Source organism: Myotis myotis, unplaced genomic scaffold, assembly GCF_014108235.1.
Source record: "Myotis myotis isolate mMyoMyo1 unplaced genomic scaffold, mMyoMyo1.p scaffold_m19_p_5, whole genome shotgun sequence".
NCBI lineage: Eukaryota > Metazoa > Chordata > Mammalia > Chiroptera > Vespertilionidae > Myotis > Myotis myotis.
Genome location: NW_023416357.1, coordinates 16,057,168 through 16,083,389, shown reverse-complemented (window position 1 = coordinate 16,083,389; position 26,222 = coordinate 16,057,168).

Below are 26,222 nucleotides of genomic sequence, written 5' to 3'. Positions count from 1 at the left end.
TAGTGACATGCTTCTAATGGAATACAGCAAGAGTGGTGGGATGTCACTTCCAACATTAGGTTACAAAAGACACTGGCTTCCATCTTGTGTGCCACCTCTTGCTCTCTTGCTTCATTGCTGATGGAAGCCAATAGCCATATTGCAAACTTCCCTAAAGAAAGGTCCATAGGAACAACCAGCAAAGACCTGAGGCTCTCAGTCCAACAGCCCACATGAGTGGAGTGAGCTGGAAAGCACATCATCTCCCCATCAAGACATGAGGGGACTGAAGCATGTGAGAGACTCTGAGGAGATGACCAAGTTTAGGGTGAATTTAGGTCCTGACTCACAGAAACTGAGATGGTAAATCTTTGTTAGTTTAAAGTGCTACATTTGGGGTAATTTCTGACATGGAAATATGAAACTAAGAGAGCTTTTTCTGTTCCTGGGCCCTACATACCTGTCTCATTGATGCCAGGAATTAGGAAACAAATCCCTCCATCATAACAGCGATGTCTTTTATTTTCTGTATTCTGATACTTTGACATCTAGGGCCTTGCTGACTCTATAGAGACTTCCTCTCCCAGGATGAGCCAGTAGAGATGGTAAACAACTCCCCTGCAAGTACAAATAAACCAGCCCAGAGCCCACACCTCAACCACCTTCTCTCTGACTCTCATACTATAGGCCACTATCCACCTGCCCTAATCACCCCCAGGGTCAAGTACCAGACAGCTAGGAACATGCTCTGGGCTCCATGAGAAAATCATTCAGACCAGACAATCCTAAGCCTGCTTACCTGCCTTCCCCGTTCTTACCTGCAGGAACCACAATAAAAATTCTTACCTGTTTCCCCCGATCCCATCTGGCTCCCAACTGACCCTGGTGCTTCCCCAAGTGGCCCCTCATGGTTTGGTGTGCCCCTTCCCCTTGAGAATTGTAACAGACCAAATTTTCAATGCCAGTGGTGTCCTGATCTATTGGCCTTACTATACTACAAATCCCCTCTTAATTCACTGATCTGTTAAAACACTCCTCCTTTCATCTTCCCTCTAATCAGAAGTACCTTTTGTAGTTTTGTAGGTTTAAAGGAAACTCCATTTCCTTCCTGCTTCTGTCTAAATACCATACCTGTCTTATATACTCAACCCAATCACTAAATGTCATGGACCATAGGTCTTTCTTGTTCTCAGTCTATGTTCCTAATCTTTTTATAAATGTAAAGGGTGAAAAACACAGAAGTTAATACAATAAAATATGCTGCTGTAGCTGTGCATGACTTTCAAAAATGTGAAACTTTTCCAAAGATAGTCTTGAAACGAGAGGGCCCCAGGAAAGACCTGGACAGGAAATGGACAGAAGATGAATCTTCAAGGTCCATTAGACAGAAAATGAAGGCCTACAGGAAGCAGACTGTGCTGAAGATGATCTTAAGGATTTATATGCCAAAGAAGATCATCAGAAGTTCATTAAGTGGATCAAAATTCACAATCAATGGGATTTCTACATGTAGACTATTTTTAAAAGAACTACTTTCTCCTATGTTCCAGCACTAGGAAGAAGTCTGTGATTAAAAGCAAATTCTGCCACAAATGTTGACTTCTGAACACCAAAAAGTTTTTTTTTAAAAGCCTTGGGTATAAAATTAGAAGAAATACAAAAGGGGCTATTCTAAGTATGTGTATGCTTTTCCATCCACACACGCACCCCCAGGGTAAATTTATATTGAGTAGTTCATTTAATAGAAGCCTTCTTGAAAACCACAGCCCATGTGGCAAGGTTTGTTTTACATGGGTCACTAATGTAGAAAACTTTGATACCTTATGTTGAAAGTGGAGCAGTCAATTAATTCCATGAGTGTGAACTTGGCATCATATTCAATTTACCCTTAGGTGAAAGCTGCCAGCTTTCCAAATACTGGTTTCTAAATAAAATAAAATATTTAGTTCTCTGACTTTAAGTAAAAAAAAAAAAAATGCTGCTTTAATTCAAGAAGCATGAGCTGAAAATTCTGTGTATTTTGTCTTCTTATTTCCCCTAAAGGAGTCCCGGGAAAAATTTGTCTTTAAAAGAAACAGGAATTCTGCTTTCTAACCCTCTGCAGAGAGATGCATAGCCATCTGGCTCAGACCCTGTATTAGTCAGGATAGAATGGGTTATGCCACAGTAACAAACAATTCAAACTCGTAGAGGCCCAAAGGGGAAAAAAGATTTATTTCTCCCTCATAAAAACTATCCATCAGAGATTGGCATTAGTGTTCTGTTCTGCATAATCTCTGAGTGATTCACAATAATGGCACAGCCATAGTTCAAATGCTGTTCATTTCTATTCTAGAGAGAAAGAACATACTGGAGGATGTTGAACCTGCCAGTATTGACGAAGCCCTCACCTCACTGGGCAGTGGTACTCTCGTGGGCTCACTAAAGCATGACAGGTCCAGAAATTCAATCTTTATGGGTCCAGAAGGAGAGGACAACTGGATATGGGGGAGTTGTCCCAATGACAACCACAAGTCCCCTTATGAAAACCAACTTGAACAAATGGAAATGCACACCAGGCCCTGCTCTCCTGCCTGTGCAGTGGATTCAATAGCATGTTTTTGATCAGATTCCAGAGTGCTAAACAATGTTTGGTTTTGGTCATTTTGTCAAGCTTTAGAGTTGCTTTGGGGGAGGGGACTTGCATTGCCAGAGTTAGAATGACTTTCAGAGCACATCATTTTTTTTTTAAGAGAGAGAGAAAGGGAGAGGGAGAGAAGAAAGAGAAACACCAATGAGAGTGATACTTCTATTGGGTACCTCCTGCATGCCCCCTCGAGCCGGTAACCTGGGCATGTGCCCTGACTGGGAATTGAACCAGGAAGCTCTCAGTGCATGGGATGATGCTAAACCAACTGAGCCACACTGGCCAGGGCTGCCATAGTAGATCTTAACCCCCATTAATTCTTCAGAACAGCTTACACACACACACACACACACACACACACACACACACACACACACACGCTGCACTCCCTTGTCTATCACTATATAGTACTACAGATCTCCAGTGAAGCATGTGTCTGGAATTAATGTTTTCCCTGGTAGAGGCATTGGGAGACACAGAAACCCTCACACTCTTCCTGCATCCCCAGAACCCAGCAGGGTGGCTGGCCAGGGCATGAAGCATTGTCTCTCCTGACATCTAATTTTTAGTACAAATTTCAAAGGCACCTTGCTCCACCACCTTATTGTAATGAGCAGTACATTCTAAATGCTGAAGCTAAAAAGTGCCTCCAGCTCACAGGTGAGGTTAAGGGCGCTAAAGTCGTACCTGTTCAAGTGTAACAGAACCCACTGCAGCACGGCTAGCGCTGCCAGGGCGCTTCAGAAACATTCTCCCTCCAGAAAATTTCCCCAGCTCACACTGACAACATTCTGAAAAGGCTTCCACCACAACAAAAGAGATAAAGAATTGTTTAGATAGAAAACACTCCAATCTTTTCCATGTATTGTCTCTAAGCCGATCTGATTATCTCATGAGAATAACTCCAAACCCTTGTCAGAGCATAACAGGTTTCTCCATAGGTCTAGTTGGAAAGGGAAAGAAAGACTACGTACAGCTGTTCCAAGGCTGGGAAATGCTGTGCAGACCTGACAGCTGTTTCCATGCCAGAGAGTTCCAGCAATTTCTAATTAATTCCAGCTCAGGAGAAATTTTATGATCTGAGTCACATGATTCTGCGTGTATCTGGGATGCTTTCTCTGCCTGTTTTGAAAGCCCCTCCAGCAAAGTCTGTCTATTTTCTTCATATTAAAGGGCTAATTCATTAAGAAGCAAAAATATCATTTTATTTTTGAGGTTAGCGTACCCACAGGAGTCAACCACCAAAGCCTTAAGGAATTAGAAAAGGTAAAACAAAAAATGGAAGAAAAATGTAGCAGTATGACTGATGGTGCTCCTTTGGTAAAGATTAAACAGAGCTTAACAAAGCTGACGCAGGAAACTGTTCAGGTGGACATTGGAATCGGTGTTGTGGAACACACATTACTCCAACCCTCTGATGCCAAGAAGTGAGCAATTGGGATGATTGTATCTACTAGCAAATGGCATGCGTGTTTGTGCTTTTCAATATTGTTTGGTGACACACTAAGAACCCTAAGTTAACTGTAATAATCCATTGGTATAAAACATTTTATAAAGCACTTTCGTGCACAGACTGGGAAGATATTTATTATCTCTATCTTACAAATTAAAACACTGAAGTTCTCAGAGACTGAATGATTCCTGATCAATGTTAAGGTCATGGCCAGTCATTGTCAGAAAACACTCGTCAGCAGATTTTCCAGCCCCGTGAACATCACTTCTTCCACTTGGCCCACTTCCTTATCACCTCATTCACTGGGCATACACGTCAAGCTTTTCCTATGTTCAAAAGTGCCATCTTCCCTAAGAGCGTCTATTTATTCTGCAGGGAAAGTATCCATATTTTCGATAACCTGTGTGTGGTTCCAAATTTCATTTTTCCATCTGTCAACAGAAATGTGCTGTAGAGAATAACTCTCCTTGAGGCTGACTGAAATGAGAGCATGAGGCAGATCTGAGTAAGCATTACTGAATATGGAATATACTTAAAATTAATAAGCATTTTTTATCTAGTCAGCCATAAGAAAGGCTGAAATAGCGCCATTTACAACAACATGGATGGACCTTGAGAACATTATGCTAAGTGAAATGTCAGTCAGAAAAAGCTAAGAACCATATGATTTAACTCATATATGCGATATAAAATTGAAACTCATGAACACAACAAAAAAGTATTCTTGCCTGAACTGTACAGGACTCTTTTCTCTGGGACAAAATTCCCAGAAATCAACCTATAATACACATTTTCAAAATCCCTGATACCAAACACTAGAAGAGAATTTATTTCTTGCTAAAATAGAAGTCGGGCAGTGAATACAATTTCCATCAAGGTAAACAAAATAACAACCCATGATCCTTTCACACATTCATTCAGACTATGTCACTCCACATGTTAGTCTATTGATAAGTGTTTGAGGGGCCGAGGAGCACTTTCCTGTCCTTGTTAATGTGATCAACCAACATAAAAATATTTAAGGGGACCAAATTGGATAGAGGTACATTTTTTAAAATATGATTTATTTTTAGAGAAAGAAGAAGGGAGAGGGATAGAGAGATAGAAACGTGGATTAGAAACGTCATCAATCGGCTGCCTCCTGTCTATGTCCCCTACTGGGGATTGAGCCTGCAACCCAGGCATGTGCCCTGACCAGGAATCAAACTGGGTCTTCTTGGTTCATGGGTCGATGTTCAACCACTGGCTGGGCTGATGGAGGTACTTGACTGTCACCATGTTTGATTATTTTCTGAGTTTATGAGTCAGGATAATTAACACTCATTGTTGCAACAACCCCCCAAATCAGAGCATAATACAAAAAGTCTATTTGTCACTCACACAAAGTGTGGTGAAGTTGTGGGGGATCTGAATTGCTCTCATGGGGTGTTTTCAAACACCAGACCTGGGAGTAGCACACACCACTTCCACGCACAGTACAGCAACCTGTTTCATAGCCCAACCCCACAGCCAGAGATGTTGAGGAAGGCAGTCTTCCTGTTTAGCCATGGAAGGCAATGGCGAGGGAGGCACACAGCCTCGTTTCTGCCCACACTGAAGGAGAAATGTCTGTGCAGCTCGTCTCCTTCTGCAACCACATCATTCCAAAAGCACCAAATGCTCTGTTTTGGAGAAATAACCAACAAGAAGTGACTAGCATTAGAGGGGTTTCTCTGCTGAAGAGTTACTCTCAAAGCCTCAAAAGCTCCAACTTTAAGGACTAGAAGGAGGGAGGAGATGTGCAGGGAGGAGGTTGTACTGAGAAGAAGGGATGACTAACCTATCCACAACTGTCACTCCAGTTTCATAATCCAATACAGATTTTCTATCAAAATATATGCATTCATATATGTATATAATTATATAAATAGAGGCCTGGTGCATGAAATTGGTGCACTGGGGGGGGGGGGGACACGCCTCCCTCAGCCTGGATTGTGAGAGGGCACAGGCCAGGCTGAGGGACCCCACTGGTGCATAATTGGGGCCAGGGAGGAATGTGGGAGGTTGGCCAGCCAGGGAGGGGCCACCGGAGGGCTCCAGGGCATGTCCAGCCTGTCTTGCTCAGTCCCCATCAGCCAGACCCTAACAGCAAGCTAACCTATCAGTTGGAGCATCTGTCCCCTGGTGGTCAGTGCATGTCATAGCGAGCAGTTGAGTCACCTTAGCATACCATTAGCATATTACATTTTAATTGGTTGAATGGCCGACCGGACAACTGGAAACTTAGCATATTAGGCTTTTATTATATTGGATATACATATATGTACACATATAGAGAAATACATAGATATAGACATTATAGACCTAGAGACATAGACATAGATAAAGGGATAATTAAGTATTTCTGCTCAGCTGACCAGAGCAAGCTTTGTCATATAATTTGGATTGGCCACCTTGGAACCATAAATGTTTAGGGAACTCTGGATTCCCACAAAGGACTATGTTCATCAGCATCCAAATGCATCAAATGCTATAAGAAACTCTTCTTATAGTGTTGTCTACGCTTTTCTGTAAAGCAGTGCCAGTGGGTACACTCATGATCTATGTCATGTGTTTTCCTCAGGATTGAACAAGAAAAGGTTTCTGTGATAATGCTTTACTTTACTGTCCCTTGGTCCCTTACATGCTGTTCCTTGGTGCCCATGCAGCCATCACTCTATAGGTGTTAGAATCCATGATTTTATGTATTCACCTTTTTCATAGCTTAAGAAGTTAAGCTGCACAGATTAGCTCCTTATACGGTCCAATTATTTTGTGTTTGTTTTTTCTTAAACCTTGAAGAAGACACAGCTAGGCTTAGTCTTCCATATCCTGACCTGTGTAAAACCTATTTCCATTAAAAAAAATGAGACTAAAATAATTTTGCTAACCTTCCAGAACACACCTAAGGGAGAAGAATGGACAAAACCCATGACACTGAATTCCCAGCCATGCATGCTATTGCAATTCAGCTGCCCCACTTTTAAAATGTGGGTACATCAGACTCTGTAGAAATACAGTATGCATATAGATTTTGAAATAAATTAAATAGGGCTGGTCAGTTCTAAACAGCTCCATTCATATGTTTACTACACATATTTCTTTCCCAAAGAGCGGAGCAATGTATGTGAGCCTAATAGAAACAGAAATTCAGTTTCTTAAATCGTGCAGTCCATTGCACATTGACACAGATAGTATCACTTGTTCTCTCATCTCAAGAACGTTCCAGATTCTGTGGCATGTATAAGATATCAAGAGACAATTTTCTGCCCATACCAGAGTGGTGTACATTTCATGTTCAAAGTGGAATCAGGCTTGTGTGACAACAATGCTGTGCCATTGGGAATTTTGAATTTATTGTGGAAAAAATAAAAATGGTCACTAAAGTAGGTGGCTGTAACTATTTCCCCACTTTCCGAAGAGTATAATTTTTGCCTTAGAAAAATATTAGAAACCAAAGAACTTTGTTAGGTAATTTAACCACTCATATATTTTCATATACTTCTGAGGTTATTATATATTTTAAAGAAATAAAGGGAACTCTTACAAGCAGCAGAAAAGAAATAATGTTCAAATTTCTTTTTTATTATTGTTCTATTTGATTAAGAATACATTAAGAACCAGCACAGCTGATATAAATATAGGGCAGGACAGCATTTTCTAAGCCATGTGTATGGAACACTTCATACCATTAGAAATAGCACTCATGGCCAAAAAAACTGGGAGTGCTTGAATAAATTAAATTGGACCAGTTCTTTTATTGAAGGACTTTTCAGAGCCCTTAATAAATTAATATACATCGAGACTCTCCCAGATGTATGGTCTCCAAATGCTGTATTTTCTAAACTTACTTGGCCACCATAAAGTCTTCGTGGCAGACCTCAGTTAGCATCTTGAGTCACATTAGTGTCTACAGAACAGAGTTTGGGAAAGTTGCAGTTGGGACTAAAACCCGCTCTTGGAATTCCTAGAAAATTTGTCCTTGCTATGTATACACAATGGCAAAGGAATTCAGCAGGTAACTAGGGGGAAAATCAAAACCAATTAGTTCTATGTGAAAGCGTTTTGTCAACACAGCAATAATGCATTGAGTCACTGCAATGAGATACCTGTGCCATCTAAAAGTAAGCACCCAGACCTCGCCGGTTTGGCTCAGTGGATAAGAGTATCAGCCTGTAGACTGAAGGGCCTCTGGTTTGATCCTGGTCAAGGGCACATACTCTGTTGCAGGCTCCTCCCCAGCTCAAGCCCTGGTCAGGGCATGTGCAGGAGGCAACCAATTGATGTATTTCTCCCATGTCGATATTTCTGTCTTTCCCTCTTTCTTCCAGTCTCTGTAAAAAAAATCAATGGAAAAATATCCTCCAGTGAAAATTTAAAAAATAAAAATAAGAAAAAAGTAAGCACCTAATTAGGAAAATAACCTAATTGAGGCATAACCAAACTTCAAGAAGTGATAAAACAGTCACATGGAAACTAGTTATATCTTCAGACACACCTCCCATTTATTTATTTTACAAATAATGTGAGGCATCTTCTGTATAAGCCAGGCATTGGGCCGGTGGCCAAGTGCACAGTAGTGAGCAGACCCCCAAAGGCTCACTTGCACAAATGTTTCGGAGTCCCTGGTAGAACCATCCAGGAATTATTTTTATATCTCTTCTCCTGGTGATATACAGGGTGGGGCAAACATGGGTTTATAGTTGTTCCTATGGAAAATACTACAGTAATTAATAAATAATAATACAAGAATAAACTCTCACAAGAGTAAACCTACTTTTGCCCCACGCTGAATATCAGGCTTACGTAAGGTTTGCCACGCTAGAGAGGGATTATACTTACCATTACAATAAGAGAATACCAGAAATGTGTTCAAATGAAACATTCCTACTAAAGAGTTACAGATATAAGTCAGTATGCAGATGATTAAGTATTTTATTTTAAATCTTTTTAAATACACATATGGTACTCTCTAAGCAATTAGAGAAGTTAGAGCCAAAAAATGACATTTTTATCTCAAGTTTCTATTGAGTTTACAAAACATTTTTTTTTTTTTACAGGTTTCCTCTAGACACTTTCCATCCCAAGAAACCATGAAGCTATTATGTTTAGGAAATGTCACAACATTCCCCCCACACCATAAAGGAACCGTACTACTACACCATTTCCAGGCAGAGTCATACATTTTCCAAACAAAACATGAGCTAATCTAGAAGTCTTTTTTCAATATGTAAACTTTCCATGTTGTCCGTGCTTGCCAGGTTAGAGATGGGGCCAGAGAGATTACAACATTAATGGAATGTAACTTGCTTATGTAATATAGGAAACTGCCTTCCTTTCATCAGGTCTAAGGGCCGGGTAAATTGGGGGAAGGAGGTAAAATTGGATTGAACCCCTTTTTTCCTTTCTAGCTTGAAGCACTCCCCTTTGTCCATCCCACACTGCAGGCCTTGGTAGCAAGGAAGAGACGCAAGAAGAGCAGTAGCAGTAATGGAGGAGGACGCCCAGAAGGGTCTGGAGTGGGCGGTGTGTGAGCATGTACAGGAGTGCCTGGGTGAGGGGGAAAATGAAAGGAGAAGCACTTTTAAAAGATGGAGAATGACATTGGCTTTTTTCTTGCCTCCACTGATGTCTTCATTTACAGCAAATGTAAAAATCCACCTTTAAAGTGGGGAGATAAGTGATTATATTTTTATTTTATTTTTCCATCACCATTTAGCCCCTCTATGCCCTCTTTCACCTCATCCCCACCACCCCTGCAATCACCACACTTGTCCATGTCCATGAGTTCTCTCTCTTTTTTGTTCAACCCCCTCCACCCCCAAACCACCCCCCCCCCACAAGCTGTCTGCCTGCTCTCAATCTATAAGTCTGACTCTATTTTTCTTGGTAGGAGAATTAGTTAGTTTTCAACTGTTTTAAAGTCCTTGTATTATGTGACAAGAGAATAAAGATTAACTTTAGCCTGTGTTAAATCAATTATTCTATTGATTTTTTAAAGAGTAACCACTAAAATTATATGAATACTATGCATAACCTCCAGGAAAATAAAAAAATGAATTTTAAAAAATCACTCAATTGTGTATTTTTAATACACACACACACACAAAAGGAGAAAAACAAAATCCAGGTATATGCGTTATAATGGACAACCTTAACACATTAAGACATAGACTGATTGACTGTTGAATTTCCAGGTGAAAAGAGACACCAGGAAAAACCACCCAAAAGAAAGCAGATATGGGTATGTTAGTAACACACAAAACAGACTTTATGCCACAAGGCATTCTTAGTGATACAGATTTATTGCAAAGATATGATATAAATGTTCATATACTATTACTAGAGGCCCGGTGCACAAAACTCATGCACGGGATTGGGGGGGGGGGGTCACTCAGCCTGGCCTGCACCCTCGCAATCCGGGACCCCTCAGGGGAGGTCCAACTGCCAATTTAGGCCCAGTCCCGCAAGGATTCCTGTGGGATCAGGCCTAAACTGGCAGTTGGATATCCCTCTCGCAATTTGGGACCGCTGGCTCCTAACCGCTTGCCTGCCTGCCTGCCTGATCACCCCTATCCACTCTGCCTGCCTGCCTGATTGCCCCTAACCACTTGCCTGCCTGCCCTATCACCCCTAACCAATCATCTTGCCCGCCTGATTGCCCCTAACTGCCTCTGCCTGCCTGCCTGATCACTCCTAACTGCCTCTGCCTGCCTGCCTGCCTGCCTGCCTGATTGCCCCTAACCGCTTGCTTGCCTGCCTGATCATCCCTACCTGCCTCTGCCTTAGCTCCCGTCTTTGCAGCTTCATCTGGACAGACGTCCGGAAGGACATCTGGAAGGTCGTTTGGCTATCTGGTCTAATTAGCATATTATGCTTTTATTATTATAGCTATCACACAGGTCTTGAGGCAATTAAAGGTTTTTGGCTTTTATCTACAGTGAGGTTCCATGTAAACTCTTTTTTTATCAATCTTCCTTTGTACCCACATGCAGCTTATGTCTGCCTTCATTTAGGGGAAAGTTTCCTTTATTACACCTCTGTGTGCTTTTCTCTGTTCCACTGGTCCAGCTCTCTAATGAAAGGAAACCACTGATTACTATTTTGCCAAAATTTCACAGGATTCTGTTGATTATCATTATTTTCTTGGTAATGTTTATGACTGGTGGTCTGGCTGTTGCTTAAATTGATGCAGAACCACTTGTAGCTCTGTCCTTGGTTACCAGTTTTAGAAATTTTTAACATAAAATTATATATTTTCTTAGTTTAATTGCTACTAGTAAATTTTAGCTTTTCTTTTAACTTTAAAAATTTTATTTTGATAAATTTTGGAAAAATGTTTATGATCCTGAATTATTCTTCTGTCTTTCTTCTTTGGTAATTTTTACAGAAAACATTTAGCCCAGAAGAGATAATAATACCCTACATAATAACTGTCATGCATATCACCAGATAATCCAGTGATTACTGGAGATGGTGTCTTCACAATTACTTTTATTACCAGAATAGAATAATTTGAATGATAAGAAATGATTATTCAAATCATTAATACCTCCAAATGCCTTGAATCCAAGGGGGGGGTGGGAATTATGTTCCCCCAAAGTCTGTATCTTTGTGTCAGAAGAAGCTGTTGTGTTCATGCCTTGGAATGTGCATATTCTGGGCTCCTAGAATTCACAAGAGTTAAGCAGCTATTTAGCAAATAGGCTCCACCTCCATTTTATCCTCTTTCCCTTCTTAATTAGTGTTTTGACACCCTGAGAACATTTGTCATGACAATAACCTTCATTTCCAAGAAGTGTAAAATTACCATAGTCACTGCCTATCTATCTGAGGTAGCTGATGGCTTCCAAGATCGATGTCTAGTGTATTGGCCTGATCAATTTCTCAAAGATTTCTCTGAACAGTTCGTGAGAAGAGACAAGGAAATAAGAATGAGTCAGGAAGCTGCATTAAGGAAGGCCGGGGAGGGTTGGGCGGGGGGCGGGGGGGGGGGGTAAGAGATCAACCGAAGGACTTGTATGCATGCATATAAGCATAACCAATGGACACAAGACACTGAGGGGTATGGGAGGCTAGGGGAAGGTCAAGGGGAGAAAAAAAAAAGGAGACATATATAATATTCTTTGTAATACTTTAAGCAACAAAACAATTAAAAAAAGGAAAAAGAAATATTTATTAAACTCAACGTATTGAATACTTTTTCTCAGTGTCATTCTGCAACACTGGGCTTCCCATGGGGATTTGGACTTCTCCTCCATGCGTCAGCCCTCCTGGTTAGTAAGTGGTCCCTAGGTGTCATGTTTGGGGCACATTCATTTTGAGTACCAGTCGATTAAACTTACAATATTTGGTGAATGTCTATTTAGTATTTTAGCATTATTAGGCATCTTTCCAGGACAAGAGTTGCAAAATAAGCAATTTTTAAATCAGAAACATACTATAATAACTCTAGTTTTAAGTGCTCAACACCATTTCAAGTCATTTGCTAAGCGACAGGGTAACACCTCTCCATTGCACGTCTGATCCAGAGCTGGAGGGAGACCAAAAGCTTGGAGCACAGTGGGTTCTTGAAAGATCCAGACTGTGCCATTCAAGGTGGGAGGATTTGCTTCCCTGGTAAGCAGAGGAAAGATCCTCCATGGATTAAGACCTTCAGTTTCTCTTAAAGGATGAATGGAGATTATAAGTCCCAAGGATTCAATAAAACCTTTATAACTTTAGCACAGCAGAGCATCCATCAGCCAATTCTGTGATTTTACTGTGTTTGTCTTTTGCAGAAATTCATGTGAAACCTCAAATGTTCCTTTTACGAGTTCTTTTGTTATACACACATGTTTTTGGTTAAATTAGTGGTGGTTCAATCTGGAAAAGATATCTGTAATTAGAGTCTGATTTTTGAAGTTAAAAAAGGGGGAGTTAGCACATTTTCTATCAACTATTCCTTACAAACAACTTGCTTTACTTTCAAGGACAGTGGCCTAAAATAACAGCCCCCGGGACCCTTGAGAAACAATATTTTTTCTTACTGTCATATTTTTAGAAAAAGAGGAAAATTCTAGAAGCTTTAAAGAGCTTTGTTTTTGTCTCCTCAAAACTCAAGGGGGCCGAAACCGGTTTGGCTCAGTGGATAGAGCGTCAGCCTGCGGACTGAAAGGTCCCAGGTTCGATTCCGGTCAAGGGCATGTACCTGGGTTGCGGGCACACCCCTGGTGAGAGATGTGCAGGAGGCAGCTGATCGATGTTTCTCTCTCATCGATGTTTCTAGCTCTCTATCTCTTTCCCTTCCTCTCTGTAAAAAATCAATGAAATATATTTAAAAAAAAAAAAAAACTCAAGTGGATACTCATTATATAATAATTCATGTCACTTTTACAGTGTTTTAGCTTTCAAAGCCATGTACATAATCAAATCTGATTCTTAAACCAGTAATTTCACTTATATAGGATAAATATTATTATTATTATCCTCATTCAATAAAAATTATGCCTTTTGTCAAACTAAGAGAGATTAGGTGAAAACTTACCTTTCCACGTAGAAAACTAATTCCCATTCCTTTTCCCCTGTGTGATCTCGCTGTCAAAATATACAACCAGAGCCCTAACTGGTTTGCCTCAGTGGATAGAATGTTGGCCCATAGACTAAAGGTCCTGGGTTCGATTCCAGTCAAGGGCACATACCTCAGTTGCAGGCTCAATTCCCAGCCCCAGTTGGGGCATGTGCCAGGAGGCAACGAATCAATGTGTCTGGTATGTCTCTCTCACATGGATGTTTCTCTCTCTCTGTCTCTCCCCCTTCCCTTCCACTCTCTCTAAAAAGCAATAGGAAAATATCCTAGGGTGAGAATTAATAACAACAACAGAAAAGATACATCAGGAAAGTGTCTTAGCAGAGAGATGGCAGAAATGTCACAACTCTGGCATTCCCTAAATTACGTTGCCATCAATCCTAATTGAGGACCAAGCTGCTTTCCAGGCACACCACATCCTTAACCACCGAGAAGGAAGAGGATGGAGAAGAAAGGGAACAGAGAGTAAGTCCTTTTTCTAGTTTAAAAGACTCTTGTTCCCACACTAACCATCCTGCCACTTCCTTCCCTAAGATTACCACAGCTTGCTTAAGATTGCTGAGGTAGTAAATGGATATTTTGGGTCATAAGCAAAAATAAAAAGTATTATTCCCTATTTCTTTATCCTTAGCATGCCCTTTCCATTTAATTTCTCCATTGCAAAATAATATTTGAATAATAAAAAATTAAATATGCTCATGGGCACATTTTATTCTATGATCATATTTCGAAATTTTAAACACAGGCTATTGAAAACATTGAGAGTACTTTTTAAAAATACATGCAAAGTTGGGATCTGTTTTACATTTTTAAACCAGATTTTTAAAGCAACTGAAGTATTACTCTATTGAATTTATGCTGTAAGTTGAGATGAGCAATGAGGATAATAAAAATTCACACTGGCATGGAAAAAAAACCGTAGAATAATTCTCAGAATGAAATTTTCAGTAATCCTCCAAGATAACAAGAGTTGTTTTTCTAATGAAATATTGGACCTAATTAAGTGGTATTTATTTCATGTTTCTGGTTATTAGTGGTATAAGTCTATATTAGCCCAAAAAGGTATTCTTTTAGATCATCTTTTTTTATTTAAAGCAGCATTTCTCAACCTCATCACTAATGGCATTTTGACTGGATAACTCTTTGTTGTAGGATATTGGGCAGCATCCCTGGTTTCTACCCACTAAATGCCATAGCATTCCCCCCAACCCACAGTTGCAACAATGAAAAAAATGTTTTTAGATATTACCAAATGTCCCCAGAGGTAAAAAAAAAAATCACTCCCCAGTTCAGAACCACTGGCCTAAAGTACACAAAAATGCAGTATTTCTAATATTCACTAATTCTAATAATTTAAAATAGAATTATGTATTCAATTCACCAAATATTAAATGAGCCTCTGATATATTTTAGGCAGTATACGGATTACAGTAATGAGTATAACATAGTCTCCAGACTTAGGAACATACACTTCAATAAGCAGGAAGAGTCAAGTATACAAACAACAGTAACAAAATCAAAATATGGTCAATAACATAAACATAATTTTTACTACTCACCACCCACAACACACACACACACCCCAAAAATTGTTCGTGCCTAGAGAGAGAATAATACAGATAAAGAGAAATTGCTCATGGATAGTGAACAATAGTGTACTTACCAATTATTATGATCTACAAAGTTCTTTCACATATTTTTTTTCTTATTTAATCCTCAAAAATTTATTAGGTGGTTTATTATTAAACCACTGTTAAAAATAAGTTATGTGTCTTAATCATGGTCAACAATAGGTAAGTGGTCAAGCCAGAAATCTAAGCTAGATTGACTGGTTGTAAATCCTGGCTTTTTTCAGTTAAGGGCGATGTCCTCAGCATCTTCTATGGCAGCAGTTCTCAACCTGTGGGTCGCGACCCCTTTGGCGGTCGAACCACCCTTTCATTGGGGTCGCCTAAGACCATCCTGCATATCAGATATTTACATTACGATTCATAACAGTAGCAACGAAAATAATTTCATGGTTGGGTCACAACATGAGGAACTGTATTTAAAGGGCCAGAAGATTGAGAACCACTGTTCTATGGTGTTATGACAGAGGTATGATGGTATCACAGAGGTGTAACATCTTTGGAATGAAAGATTGAGAGAAGGCATTATCCAGGCACATATTTCATCTCGGTCTTGTTGGACAGATAGGGAAAATTTAATTGGATTGAGAAAAGTGAGGTTCTTCCAGGAGGAGGTACTGGCCAGGAGTCACAAAGGATTCTGGCTGCTTGACCTGGTACAGAAGAAGAACTTGCAGAAGATAAAGTTGGCCAAGCAAACTGGAGCCAGAGCTTGAATGTTCTTATATGATAAACTAAAAGTTTTTACTTTACCTTAGTTTTTTGGGGCGGTGATCAAAAACCATTCTAAGATTTCAGGTGTGGTAGTAATATCATTTTTCTTGTTTGGATGAGATTTGATGAAGAAAGGAGCTAGGGAAAGGGGCATAGGCAAGAGATTAATTCAATGGCCTGATGGCAGGTGGGTCATGAGGATCAAAGAAGACAGATCAAGCAGCTATCTAGAAAGCGGACCAGACAAGAGATTTGGGGATGACTGGATATGGAAGATGAGATTGTGAAAGAAGACAGTGAAGCAACAAGATTCCATTTTTTAGGGCGATTTATGCAGGAGGCTCCTGCTTTCCAAGGGAAGGTGGAACACAGTAAAAGATTAGTTAGAACCATGTGAGTATATCTTATTTATTTATTGTTTTTAATCCTCACCCAAGGATATTTTCCCATTGATTTTTAGAGTGGAAGACAGAAGGAAGGACAGAGAGAAATATCAATGTGAGAGAAACACACTGATTGGTTGCTTCCTGCACACACCCTGACCAGAGCCCTGACCAGGGAGAAGCCTGCAACCAAGGTACATGCCCTTGACCAGAATAGAACCTGGGACCCTTCAGTCCACAGGCCAATGCTCTAGCCACTGAGCAAAACTGGCTAGGGCCACAGAGATCTATCTTAAAGTGAAATAAAATACAGGGCAAAATTTAAAGCCTCTTGCTATTGTTTATTGGCTTGTTTCCTTTGAAGTGTTGGTGGAAGAGCAGAAGCAGAAGTCAACTGGTAACAGGTTGAGAGGTAGCAGACAGTCTTGAAGAATTTTGCAAGTGAAAGAAAGAAGCAGTAATATAAGTCAATAGCTATAAAGCATGGCAGGCTAGATGAGGAGCATGCTCCCTACGGCACAGAGAACAATGGAAACGGTTACGCCAACAAACAGCCCTCTTAGAAACAAAAGCATCGCTAAGGGGCTTCCAAGTACAGAGTTCAGAAATTCCCACTGTAAGGACATGTTGACATCTCTGACCCAGTTTCTATTTAACTTCACTAAATTTGGTGATCTTCTTAGACAATTTTCTTCTACCGCACAATTTTTCTCACAGCAAAAAGACTGACCATCTTCTGTTTTCTACACTTAGCATTAACAAAAGAAAATAGTCTATTTAAGAGATTTTGTGTGTGTGTGCAGAGAAGTAAACTTAAGCTTGGGATTGATATGTGTACTCTGCAGAAATATAATAAATAAAATCCCTAAGGCCACTCTGAGTACTCTAAAAAGAGTTGTTGCTTTTCCCCAGATGAGTCAATTAAATGGCTTTTTAAAACAGGTTTTAATGACCTTCTCCAGAGAACCAGGGATGATCTATTTGTCAAGTTGCCATGTGGAGGAAATAAGACCCTTTATCTTATAAAATTTTTCATGCTTTTTTTTGAGGAATAATAAAGAGAAATTTAGACCCAAGACTAGAGGAAATCGACAAATCCACTGAGAATGGTAGAAGTTGTTCGAGTCTGCTTACTTATTCATAGATTCCCTAGCTTGCGTACTTGTTTGGGTTTTTTTAAATTTGAGAGCTACCAATAACTATTCACAAAGCACATTACTGCTGTTTGAGAGAGAGAGAGAGAGAGAGAGAGAGAGAGAGAGAGAGAGAGAGAGAGGAGAAGAGAGATTGATTGATTTTTCCCTTCTGTTGTATCATCACCTTGGCTCCAAGTCTTGAAACTTAAAACCTCATTTGCCCATTGTTACTATGTTTTTCTACTCATATAATATAGAAGATTAAAGACTGAACCTGTGGGAAATGTGAAAATTAATCTTACTTAAAAAACAGTGAATTAAAAAAGCACTCTGCTGAGCATTTCTAATGTGTTAAAACCTGTCCAGAACAATGAAACAATAATAGAAAGAATTGAACTCTTGAGAGATGTGAGTAATGTAATGAAAATAGCTGAAAATAGATGGAAGATGGAAACAGAAGACTCATATAGTGCTAAACCTTCCATGGAAACATTCTGAATTCAATATATCCCAACAACAAGCCTATGGGACAGAAGTTTACGGTCTGTTGCCTTTCAACATTTTATTGTGTGGAATTCATTCAACAAGCATCAGTTGAACACCCACCAAGCATACTCCAGTTGCTTTGGGGAATTCAAAATAAGAATATGGATTTTTTTTTCTTTTGCCTTCAATAATCTTTCAAGTCAGTTACACACACTTCAAGATATGTCTGCATTTTTGTTCTCCTCCTTGATTTGCTGTGCTAATTCTTCTGGCATTAAGTATATATTTCAAACCCTTTCATTGTTGTTCATATATGCATAACAGTAAATCATTCATCAGCTAACTTACTAGACAGTCCGCTGGTCAACAGCAAGAATAGAATGGCATTTGTTATATCCAAGGGCATGCTTTATGAATACAAGAAAAAGAATGAACGAGCGAATGAATAAATGAATGAGCATGATATTAAAAGTATTAAGGTGAATTCAAAGACAATTCAAAAATTAGAAATTCTAAGACTAAACCTAAACAATTAAGCATTGTTTATTGGCAGTGAAAGAAACTTATATTGACTTGGTAAGTACAATTTTGCTGCCAATAAGCGTTTCTGAAGGTAAATATATGGTTAACAAATAGCTTTGCATGCATTCTTCTTTCCATATTATGCTATGTAACCATCCTAGTTCCCCCTTGTTACCATTGTAATTAGCTAGTTATTAATAATAGGAAGAAAGAAAAGTAAAGGCCAGACATTATAGACATGGCCATCTGGGAAGCTTTATCTGGAAGCTGCAACTTTACACTCCTCAGGGAACCACTATTTCCAGCAAATCATTGGGGGCAGGGGTCCAAAAACGGGGAAGAAGAACACATGCAGTTAAGTCAGGGTGGCCTAGGGAAGCTACTTGCCTGTCAGTCTAGCCTAGGAAACCATGGATTGGCTAGAGAGGGTGTAACCAATGCAAGCACATGAAACCTTAGTCGTTAAAACCCCCAGATAAAGGAATTCTCTCTTGTTGCTCCTGCTCCCTTGCACTCTCTGTGTTTCCTCCATAGTCTTGTGGACCTAGAACCTGCATGGCCCATGCCCATGCAGACCCCACATGCAACAGACTATAGCTGGGAACCCATAGTAAGCTAGTCTGATGCTGGACTGGACTGTGCAAATAAGGAATGGAAACTCTGGACAATGGCTTTAACCCCGCTGAAGACACAGCTGGACTTCCTCCATGGCAGGATGGAGGGAAAGGGGACCTTGGAAACTCAGGGGTTAATTCCATGCAAATAAATACCACTCATTCTCCCGTGTGAGTCTCAGAAAATTCCCTTTCTCATAACATCGCAAGAAGCCCACTTCCACCGGCAACCAGTGGGGACACGAAGAGCTCCCCACTAATAATACCCTTAGCACACATTTTCTTGTCTGGATGAATTTCCAGAACTGCAAATTCAACAGCGCCATGAATGAGTTCAAAAGATAGCTAACCAAGGCTGTGGTTTCTAGAAATCACCACAGTGGTATATGACATTATTTTGAATATTCTGGGAATACTATTAACTTACACAAATGAAACCAAAGAGAAACAACCTCCTCTCTGTTTCCAAGATATCATTCATCTTAATATGAGGTGACCATCTTACCTTCTATGCCCTGGTTTCCATAACTCTTCCTGGGCACTGGAAGTAATTTAAAAATTTCCCGTTTCCTCTTGGGCAGGATTTCTGTCTCCGGTTGGCCCCTATTAACTGACTCAGGTTGTAACACTGAGAAAGCTCACCCCCAAGTAAGCCACATATAAATAAGAACTGAAAGTATTACTTGACTTACTGTAAAAAGAATTATTTCATAGCATTATTTTGTGTGTGTTCATGTAACTCCAGTTATTACATTTCAGTGATATATTCTTGAGACAAGTGGAGTCTCACAAATGGATAGATAAATAGGTAGATACACAAATGGACCCGTAGCTACTCAACAATCTTTTCAAAGTCTTGCTTGTCTAGTTTAAATACATTAAATTGTTTATTACTATTTAAGTACATTTAATATGACGAACTTTAACATTCTCTTTCATTGAGCTCATCTTGGTCCAGATTTCCTTCAGAAAACAGCTCCAAACTAGTGGCACTGAAGGCTCCCTGGGTTATAGAGACAAGTTTCAGAAAGCTGGGTCTGAAACCTCTACACTTTTCAGGGTTCATTCCTATACCTCGATCTCACATCTCAAGCAGAACTCCTCGATCTGCCAGTCTGCCTTGTGCTCCTCCACCCTCCCCACCACCAAACACACTACCTCTAGAGGCCAGGAAACAACAGATATCAAAATAGTGCTCTGGCTGAGAACATAGGTGGATCAGCAGGAGCTGGGAGCAGCTCTTCTCCTGAGGAGCAGTAAGGAGAGAGATCAAAGACCATGCAACATCCAAGTAAAGGTTCCCACTAGGGAGTTTACTGCACATAACCTTCCTATTTTAAAATAACTCACCTGGGACCTATAAAATAGCATTGCTTTTCTGATTCTGCTTCTCCGAATATAAGAAACAAAACACTGATCTTCAAAGAAAGAAACAGACAAAATTCTTAGGATAGGTCAATGTTGGTAGAAAACTATGAAGGTTTTTAATGAAGGATAAATTTCCTTTAACAGAGACACTTTAGGCTGTTAACGGGGCTTGGGGATCTTGTTGTGAAGATTTCTTTTGGGAGAAGCAAATATGTGTTTGGATTACTATTATTGTAAGTCATCTTCCTCTCTCAACCCTGGAAACCTGCCTGAGGATGGGAGGAGGGAAAGACTGAGTGTACCAGTACCCCAATGCTTGTGTCCCCAAGCTACCACAGTCAGTCCACTTTTGATATCCTCACGTTCTAAGACTGCATTGAAACACAGTTCCATTTTCTCATGTGTTGCTTTTTCAAACCTAAACATTTAGAACATAAGATTAAAAGAAAGATGTGGTTAAAATCACAAGTAAAACACGCTTTACTAAAGGTCACTGATTTTCCTTTACAAAATAGAATAGACAGTCTTACTGATTTATGCAAGACAATTAATGTTTAGTTTTTCTCTCTGACATGTTCCCTTCATGTTTAGCTGTTTCTGTGATGACTGCACTCAGCAGTGAAAAGGGCTTGCTCTTTGGGATATCAAAGTAATAATTTTTCAAGTGGTGGGTGGGGTTAATTGGGTACACCCTGAAACTAACATCCCCAATATTTTCTATCTGCCAACATCTGCATGTGTTCAGCGTTCTTTTCAGACCAGACAATTCCTAATTAGAATCCTAGGTTGTTATTGCCATGACTGATGCAGAAGGGTATTTATTTTTATCCAGAGAGTAGTGTTTTTAAAATTTAAAGAAAACTCTGTGACTCACAATGTGCTTCACTATGACAAATATGTAGTACCTAGAAATTCTATTTTAAAAGCTCATCTTATATAATAAAAGCCTAATATGCAAATCGACCAAATGGCAGAATGACCGGTTGCTATGACGCACACTGACCACCAGGGGGCAGACGCTCAATGCAGGAGCTTCCCCCTGGTGGTCAGTGCGCTCTCACAGGGGGAGCTCTGCTCAACCAGAAGCCAGGCTCACGACTGGTGAGCACAGTGGCAGTGGCGGGAGCTTCTCCCGCCTCCACAGTAGTGCTAAGGAGCAGCAAGCCCAGTGGTAAGGAGCAGCGAGCAGGCAGGCGGTAAGGAGCGAGAGGTCCAGGACTGCGAGAGGGCACAGGCCCGGCTGAGGGACCCCCTTGCCTCCAGTGAATAAATTTCGTGCACCAGGCCTCTAGTTAAAAATAAAATTATTCATTATACTTCTTTTATCCTTCATTCCATCCACTCCTTTATCTAAGAAAATAAATGTTAGTGAGAAGAAAAATAACCCCATTTCAATCAGAGAAAAATAATCCCATTTCAATCAGAAGGGTGTCAAAGAAAGATTGCCCCAATATAGATGGTATTTATCCATAGAATCTCCTTCAGAAAGAGGGTGTGTTTAATGAGCATATTTAAGTATCAATTGTTTGATTTAGCAGGCTATTCTCTTTGTTCCAAGTAAAAGTGTTCCTTTACTTTCTCTGGGTCACACAGAGAGTCAGTATAAGAACATGGCTAGAATTTAAATAATCCCATACTGTTTAGCCTGTTTCAAATGTAATAAACCTTCTTTTCTTCCTTAAACATGAATAGTCATTAGATAATGGTCCCACAACATGGGTGGTAACTATAAAATATTGTGCATGATTTCCTTAAATCATGCAAGAAAATAGTTCCACAGATTTATCATGATGACACATTCTTACCAAGTTCCCTAAAATAGTAGAAAATGGAAAGATAAAAACAGAAACAAATTTTTAAATTAATATTATCAATTTTGAAATGGGCTACTTTATGGGTATTAGTTTTACAGAATCCATAGATGAAAGCAGAAGAAACATAGGCATATAACAACTGTAATCAAGGATTATTATTTCTAATGAGCCTGTGTCCCCAGTCATTTTATAAATCCTAGTAGAATAAATTAATCTGTAATAAGGGAACTTCAAGGTCAAGAGCTTAACTGCATCAATGTTCCATTAGTTAACAACACACAATGCTGTCTCCCTTCCTAAGTCTGACATTCTTTAGCAGACTTGGGGCATTCTCAGTTCCCTGTCACAAAAGCAAATTTAATTAGTGTCTATCCTTCCTCAGAGGTGGATAAGAGCATGGGAGGTGGGTAAAATAAGATTCATGAACCTACCCACCTCTAGTGAATTGACATGAAAGGAAATTGGTCATTAAAAGCCAATTTCTCAGGGCAGAAGTTCTCTGCTGAAACAGCTTTCCTTTCTGGGTCACCTCAATTAAAAGTTAATTCCTCTGTGGTACACCTAGTAGGCGATAATCCACTCTGGTTTGTAAACTGACATAAATCTGAACCAATGGTCCTACTTCCTGTGCTCAGAAAAAGGTCGGGGGGACAAGTACAATGGCAGCCAACTTTGCCTGATCTTTCCCTCTATGGCAGGAAGTCTGAGATAAATGTTAATTGGGAAAATATAATGCCTGATGTAGTCTTCCAGGGAGACCACATGTAGTCTAAAGGAAGTCTTCTTGAAACTGGTTGCCTCTGCCCTTCCATTTCTCAGCGTCTCCTATGAGAATGCAGGTTAACAGGTCAATTGCAGGTGCCCCACAAATGAGCTGGGTATCCATTCCTGTCTTTAGCCCCGCTGAGAGCTCACTCTAGCAAGAGCACACATCAGTTCTCCGATATCACATGTTTCGGTCCAAGTTACCATTAATATAAAATACCCAACTCTGACCCTCTAATGCAGGTAGGAATGCTCCTAACCTTACCCTGCAACTGGGCAGGTGACCCCTGCCCACTCACTCACAAAATTCCACCCCAGGCTCCAGAGGTTGGTTCAGGGTCGGGCATTCGACCTAAGCCAGGCCAATCAGAGTGAGTCCTGGGTTGCATGTTGGGGGTGCTCTTTACTCCTCTGAGGTCACTCGGCTGATAGGCTCAGCCTGCAACTGCTGGATGCATCTTGTCACCATGGAGAAAAGGGCTGGCTGAGAACAAAGCCGAGACAGAAAAAGTAGGGCCAGGAGATGGGGAGACACAGGTTTCAGATGTCATCGTGTGAGCACCTGGTTTTGACCTTGCCTGGTATTATCCACCTTAGAACTGGTATTGTGTGAGCCAAGCAATCCCTTCCCGTGATGAAGGTACTTAGAGTCAAATTTCTGTCACTTCCACTAAGAAAATCCTGACACAAGCAGGAGCCTGAGTCTTTTCCTCCTTCGTAAATGTTTGCTTGTGATTTGAAACTCTCTAAATAAGGGGCAACGTGTTATTTAAATATTTGTAGCAATTACATGTTTTAAATTCCTTAAAATTTATTGTAAATTTTTATTTTAAAAATCCCTCATAAAATATCAAGCGTTTCGCCTAAATACACAGGATACACTAGCCTATTTATGGAAACACGCCACATTCCAAAGCTGAGGTGCTCGATTTCCCAGAAATCCTCTGGCCACACATGAGAGCTCATCAGCCCTCAGGACCCCCTTTGTTACAGCTGTTTCCGCTGAGAGGTGGGCGAAGGGTGCGGCCACTTGGTTTTCTAAAAGGAAATGTCAAAGATGATCTAAGACTGAAAGAAAGCCATGACCATTTCTCTCTCACTAGTGTCTTAACCAGCCAGATGTTGCTTCTTAGTAAAGTGATGATGCTCCTTTTCCTATTTTAAGAAAGATATTTCATTTTGGGCTGCCTTAAAACCAAGAAAGGACACCTTTCGTAAAATGCTTCGGAATGGCAATTAGATTTGTTCCTCCTGCTCCTTCCCATGGTGGGATAACCACATTTTCTTGAATGAGATGGGGGACACCTCTTACCCTCAAGTCCACAGCATTGTGTGAGGGTATCTGAGGTCTCCTCTGAGGACAAAGCAAGCATTCCTTTGGTACAAAATACTGTAAGTGATTCCCCGGTTCTTCCTAAAGGGCCTCTGGCAGAGGAGTGCTTCACCAAGAAGGCAGCCCATGGGAGCAGAGACTTGCTCAAACAAGGAGGAGTTTGTGTTATTAAAATGTTTATTTGTGTCAAAATAGGTCAGTTTTAAATATGTAAGGGATGTTGATATGACCAGGAAATTGAAGGTTACCAATTGAAGGTTGAATCCATAGGACCTAGGTCTATACTGCTATAAGTTCTATGACAAAACCAAATTCCAAACCCAATCGAGCCTTAAGTCATGCTGTTAGGCAAAAAGACTGGGCTCCGTCTCAAACATAAAATGCCAAAAATTGAACTGATTCTCTCTGAAAACACACATTTGTCCTTCTTCTTTCTTTCTACTTTTTTTCCTTATTTTCTTTCCTACTTTTCTTCATCACATTCTTTTTCTTTACAATTAAACAGTAGATATGTAGTATAGAAAATATAAACAAGTGTTTCAGGCATGGACTTGTGGGCTTATATGCTTTTAAAAATATTTTTTATTGATTTTTAGAGACAGAGGGAGAGGGAGAGAGAAACATCAATGTTGACTGTCTCCTGCATAACCCCTGCCTCCTACAACTCCCCTACCACTGTCCCAGCCCACAGTCTGGGCATGTGCTCTTACCAGGACCCTTTGATGCATGGGACAAGGCCCAACCAACTGAGCCACACTGGCCAGGGCTGGGCTTCTATGCCTTTAAATTTCATCATACTATTGTTCCATTGCATTCCAATCTGACGTGCCAGCTTAAGGCCTTATCAGTGTACTTGAGAGGGGCAATTTTTCTGTACTTACAACAGCACCAGGCACTCATTTGTTCTACCTTTATTATCTCAATGAGCAAAAATTAAAGTAACATTGCGGAAACTCCATACTGTTCTCCACAGTGGCTGCACCAGTCTGCATTCCCACCAGCAATTGCTTTTAGACTTTTAGTTCTTTGATTATTAGAGGGGCACAATCTTCCTTTCTAAGGGGGACATTACACTACCTGCTCTCTCCTCTTGGAATTTTGTCGTATGGTTTACAGGACGTTAGAACTGAGAGCAGGTAAATCATCTCATTTTACAGCTGAGAAGATTGAGGCCAGCAAAGGCAACGTGTCATTCTCCTAATTTGGCAAAAAAAAAAAAAAAAAATGGAACCAGCATGAGGAGTGACTGAACTCCAGGATCAGGTCTCTGTCCATGACACTGATTTCAAAAGGGACCATTATTTTAAAGCTGTTATAACGGGAAAGGAGTTTAGAAAACTCAGCAGTGCCAATCAGGGTGCTTACACAAAGCAACTCTTTGAGAAGCTGGACAAAGGTGGGTGGGTCCTGTGAGTAGCAGCACTGAGAACTCACGGATGAAGTTTCACGATGATGCTCAGAGTTCAGAGGTGTGGCCTTTTCGGACACACATGAAAATACAAGATTTTCCTCTCCTGTAAACATACAAAAGTAAGTTTGCCCAGCTCTGCCACTTGGCCGTGCACCTCAGGACTGTGTGATCAGCAGACATAAGCAATCACCCCAGCCATCTTACTGATGTTTTCAAGACCAGCCCCTGAGCCCTTGTAATTTCCCCTCCATTACCATTTCTTTCACTCTCCCAGACGGAGGGAGGAATGCTCCACCCAGAGATATCTTCCTGGCTGACTTGGCCTGTGCTTTTTAAAGCGTTCTCTCACCGATTCTTGCTGGTCTTAAGCAAAGAATGATTTACCACGGTGGCCTCTACAACAG